Genomic DNA, 6,000 nt, shown 5'->3' on the forward strand with positions numbered 1-6,000 from the left:
TGCGTCATCCTTCAATCTTGGTTGGGGTGAAGGACACAAGGAAATTTGTGGTTCATGAACATGAGCCTCCAATGACGACTCAGTGCTTTTATTTTTTACAACTTCAGAAGAGGAGGCGATAGAGCTGGAGGCTGAGTCAGCAATGTAAGCCAAAACTTTTTCCTGAAGTTCTGGCTTTAAAAGCGGTTTGCCAACTCCTAGAAAAGTAAGCCTTCGAGGCCTTGTGGAGCCAGATGATGACACAGGCTCAACACCTCCTGCATTCGGTCCTATTTTGCTTTTGCCACTACCATCCGATCCACCACCAACACCATCATTACCAGCTGCCAACCCCCGCCCAATTCCACAGCCTCTTCCACCAGCCTTCCTCATTTTTGGTAGAAATGTAGACAAAATCCAACAAACTATATAGTAATGTAAAACAAGGTACAAGGTGTCTATAGGACAGGGGAGATTTTGAATTTCTGCACACATTTGTGGACACTGTACACTTTTGGATTGTGTGAGGCCCACTGAATATCACAGCGCTATGTCACAGGCTCGATGGCACAGGTGTGAAAAAAGTGACTACAGGATAAGGGAGATTTTGAATTTCTGCACACACTTGTGGACACTGGACACTTATGGATTGTGTGAGGCCCACTGAATATCACAGCGCTATGTCACAGGCTCGATGGCACAGGTGTGAAAAAAGTGACTACAGGATAACAGAGATTTTGAATTTCTGCACACACTAGTGGACACTGGACACTTTTGGATTGTGTGAGGCCCACTGAATATCACAGCGCTATGTCACAGGCAGAAATTGGCTAGTGTATCACAAACTACAAGGTGTATATAGAATTGGGCAGAATAGGAATCTCCCTAGAGTCTGTAAGAACGGAACAAGTCCTCCACTTATCCTTCCAGAGTGACACAGATAGCTTCACTGTGGCCGTGATAACAGCCATTACACGGTACTGAGAGGAGCGTGCACATACATGGCTGTCCGGTGTACGTAAAATTGTCAAGGTCCGTGTTTTTTAAGTATACGGACTGACACACGCTGTCTCTCTATAGTTCTGAATGTGATCACACAGCAAATATATTTAACTGTTTGAAAGCTAGACAAAACTAGAAGGTGCAGGTCTGTAAGAACGGAACATGTCCTCGACTTATTCTTACAGAGTGACACACAGATAGCTTCACTGTGGCTGTGATAACAGCCGTTACTCGGTACTGTGTGAGGAGTGTGCACCGCTGTATGGTGTGAAAAAATGCACGCTCAGTACCTCAGCAGGACAAAAAAAAAATTGGGATTGCTTTTAAAAAAGCAGTTTGCAGAGCAGTGGGTAAACAGCAATGCAGCTGTCAGGAAGCCTTAGAAGGCAGCCTAACAACCAACACCGCTGATCCAGCAAAATATAGCCTCCCCTTGCACTGCACACACAGTGACTGGTGTGTTGTACAGGCAAAATCGCTAGCAGCAGAAGCAGTTTTTGGTGTCTTCTTCCCTGCCTAACGCTCTCCCTACAGAATCAGCAGCAGCTCTCCCTATTCTGAGATCAGCATGAGGAACATGGCGGTCGGCGTGCACGCCCTTTTATACCCCCTGTGACGCCCACCAAAGCAAGCCAATCACTTGCATGCCCTTCTGAAAGATGGTGGTGACCCCTGCCTATGTCATCACGTTGCCCAGTGTCCGTGGATCCTGATTGGCTGAAAGAGCGCAAAACAAACTTTTGAAACGCGACTTTGGCGCATAAGTCGCCGACCTCGTGGCCGACCTCATCCTAGGGTCGGGTTTCGTTTCATGAAACCCGACTTTGCCAAAAGTCGGCGACTTTTGAAATTTTTCGATCCGTTTCGCTCAACTCTAATTTTGGCTTTCCATCATTTTTTCATGCTGGATCCGTTTTTTTCTCATAGACTTGTATTAGTGACAGATTGTGACGGATGGCCACATGTTTCATCTGTCGTCCAACGGATCCGTCAGAAAATCTCTGTCCGTCGGCCAGAGACAACGGACAGATGAACATTTTTTGTGTACGTCGAAAAGTCGGATAGCGACGGATTCCATCTTTTAAAACTGAGCATGCCCGGAATAATTTTTCTTCCTTTATTTTAACCCCTGCGGCTGCTTTTTCTATTCTGGCACAAAATCCTTCTCTCTCTCTCTCGCTCCAGAATTCTGTTTCTTTAATTCCTACAGCAAGGCTACTACAACGTATCAGTCATAAAAACAGATCCAGTGCATCAGTTTTTTGCAATATACGCAGGATCCGTCCACTTGACGGATCTGAACACTTTGACGGATTGTGACTGATTGCAAAAGACTTGAATGTGAAAGGGGCCTTAAGAAGCGAGATGTGGATAAGAAAAGGCGGTGGATCCATTGCCAACCGTCAATTGACGGAATCTGCCATCGGATCCTCCTTTTTATACTGAGCATTCCCGAATGAATGTCCTTTCATGATATTTAACCCCAAATCCCATTCTGTGGCAGCCAAATCTCTCTCTCTCGTGAAACAGGCCTTACTTTAAATTTCATGCACTAGCGTCTAAAGCGGATCCGTACAAAAAACGGATCCAGTTGCATCCGTTTGCCACAAAACGGAAACGGATCCGTTTTTGCACACTGGCGGATTTTGACTAACGCCAGAAAACTGAAATGTGAAACAGGCCTAAGAGAAAGAAAAGACTCAATCAGAGAAGAGGTCACCTATAAGGTACCAGGATGTACATTTTTAGCTATTGGTACTGACTGCGTCTCATCAGTACTATGGTTCCTGTATAGTCCACAGTCTGATAAAGACTGATAACTCCCAGCATCTCCTTACCATTGTTAAGGACATACTGGGAGTTGTAGGTTCATGAGATACAAATGTATATGGGCCTGACTTAGAAGGATTCAGCTCATCAGTTATTAATCACATGATGTCATAGACCTAATGGAAAAGGGAAGAATTAGCTGGGTAGAAATGCAAAATGGGCGCCTTCGGCTTCATCTGCCTTGGGCACCCAAAATACTTTGTTTCGGCCCTGGTAACGGATAAAGCAAAATCCTACATGACCTATCAGTGTTCTACGATTTGGGTTGAGGACACTTATTGTATGTGGGCTGGTGAATTTTGTGTGCCAGGGCTGCTTTTTAGTCCCAACTCGGCCCTGAATCCCCTCGTGTATCTGAATGGGAGGAAGAGTGTGAACTTGTGCTAATTGTGCAGTCACACTTTGTCATCTCTGCTCCGTCCTGTCTTCCAGCGCAGGGTTAAATTGCTCTGACTTCATATCTGGCTTCATGGCTTGATCATAGATGCTGGATCCTGACCCCCAACAAAATCTCACCAACCGAAGATTGTGAAAGAAACACACAAAACACTTTTATTGGATGTTAAATTGACCGAATCTCATCATTATTATTTCTTTCAGTGTCTGAAATTTAGAATCAGCCAATTACTATGAAAGAGACACTGAAAATGGCAGAACCCCCGACTCACGAAGAATCGTCCTTCAGCACTCAGGAGAGGAAAAACCCCCTGTGGTGGAAACCTCTAGGGAACCATGGCTGCAGGACTGCCCTTCCCTTGGGCTTAGAAGGTTAGTGCCAACATGTAACAGCAAATTGTACCTGAATTTGTACATTGTGTCATATTTGTTTTGGAGAAGCCTAATGCGAACTCTCCAGGCCGTACACATAAAGTGAAGGCGGCGAGTACCGGACGTGAGGGAGATCTGGCTGCAACATCTGTCACCCCATTGATCTGGCTGGCTAGGCGGTATGGCTGATCTGGCTGGCTAGGCGCTATGGCTGATCTGGCTGGCTAGGCGGTGTCCCCTTCCTCCCATTGTGGAGTGATGAAGCTCCAGGTCTCCAGACACATCAAGTATGGCTTCCGTCTACGGCTGAATGACTTATGGTTCTGGAATCTTCTCCTGCATCATAGATGCATGTGTTTATGACATCAGCGCAGTTGCCATAGTTATCACAGGTGTTTTATACTGTGGTTTCATTGGCTAGAAAGTCCCTCTGTGTTCCAAAGAATTAACCCTTGAATGACTGGTATTGTGCCTTTCTCCAGAAGCCTGTAAAATAAACTTGTCACTAGACAGGACCATTATCATTATTATATTTTAACCCCTTCCTGACATGAGACGTACTATCCCGTCCACGGTACCCGGGCCCGTATGACCGGGGACGGGATAGTACGTCTACCGCGATCAGCGGCGCCCACGTGGTGAGCGCCGCTGATCGCGGCCGGGTGTCAGCTGATTATCACAGCTGACACCCGGCACAATGTGTCAGGGGCGGTCACGGACCGCCCCCGACACATTAACCCCTTGCACACCGCGATCAAACGCGATCGCGGTGTACCGGGAGTTAAAGGGAAGCATCGGCAGGGAGGGGGCTCCCTCCGTGCTTCCCTGAGCCCCCCACGGCAGCGCAATGTGCAGCGCTGCTGCGGGGGACTCCTATCCTCCAGGCCCCCGAATCCAAGATGGCGACGGGGGCCTTCGGGGGCCTGGGGAAGCTGGCTTCCTCAGTGCCTGCAAAGCGCAGGCATGAGGAAGCCTTGTGCACTGCCTGTGACAGATTGCTGATCTGTCACAGTGATCTGTGATGTGACAGATCAGCGATCTGTCACAGGACAGTGATGTCCCACCTGGGACTATGTAATAAAGTAAAAAAAAATTTAAAAAAAAGTGTAAAAATAAATTTAAAAAAATCGCCAAATAAATTAGTAAAAAAAAAAAAAAATATTCCCCAATAAATTCATTTTTTTAAAATAATAAAAAAAAAAAACAATAAATGTACACATATTAGGTATCGCCGCGTCCGTAACGACCCGCCCTATAAAACTGTCCCATTAGTTAACCCCTTTAGCGAACCCCTTAAAAAATAAAAATAAAAAACGAAGCAAAAAATAATGATTTATTATCATACCGCCAAACAAAAAGTGCAATAACGCGAGATCAAAAAGACGCATATAAATATCCATGGTACCGCTGAAAACGTCATCTTGTCCCGCAAAAAACAAGCCGCCACACAGCATCATCAGCAAAAAAATAAAAAAGTTATAACTCGCAGAATAAAGCGATGCAAAAATAATTATTTTTTATATAAAATAGTTTTCATTGCATAAAACCGACAAAAACATAAAAAAACGACCTAAATGAGGTATCGCTGTAACCGTACTGACCCGAAGAATAAAAGCGCTTTATCAATTTTACCGCACGCGGAACGGTGTAAACGCATCCCCCCCAAAAGAAATTCATGAAACGCTGGTTTTTGTTCATTCTGCGTCCCAAAAATCGGAATAAAAAGCGATCAAAAAATTTCACGTGCCCGAAAATGGTACCAATAAAAACGTCAACTCGTCCCGCAAAAAATAAGACCTCACATGACTCGGTGGGTCAAAATACGGAAAAATTATAGCTCTCAATATGTGGTGATGCAAAAACTATTTTTACAATAAAAAGCGTCTTTTAGCGTGCGACAGCCGCCAAACATAAAAACCGCCATAAATAGTAAATCAAACCCCCCGTTATCACCCCTTTAGTTAGGGAAAAATAATAAAATAAAAAAAATGTATTTATTTCCATTTTTCCATTAGGGTTAGGGCTAGGGTTAGGGCTAGGGGTGTGTTGGGGTAGGGTTAGGTTAGGGTTAGGGCTAGGGTTAGGGTTAGGGCTAGGGTTAGGGTTAGGGCTAGGGCTAGGGCTAGGGTTAGGGCTAGGGTTAGGGCTAGGGTTAGGGCTAGGGTTAGGGGCGTGTTGGGGTTCGGGTTGGAGTTAGAATTGGGGGTTTCCACTGTTTGGGCACATCAGGGGCTCTCCAAATGCAACATGGCGTCTGATCTCAATTCCAGCCAATTCTGAGTTGAAAAAGTCAAATGGTGCTCCTTCCCTTCCAAGCTCTGCTATGCGCCCAAACAGTGTTTTACCCCCTCATGTAGGGTATCAGCCTACTCAGGACAAATTGCAAAACAATTTTTGGGGTCCAATTTCTCCTGTTACCCT

The sequence above is a fragment of the Dendrobates tinctorius genome, unplaced genomic scaffold (genome assembly GCF_039654945.1).
Source record: "Dendrobates tinctorius isolate UK_male_01 unplaced genomic scaffold, ASM3965494v1 ptg000109l, whole genome shotgun sequence".
Classification (NCBI taxonomy): Eukaryota; Metazoa; Chordata; class Amphibia; order Anura; family Dendrobatidae; genus Dendrobates; species Dendrobates tinctorius.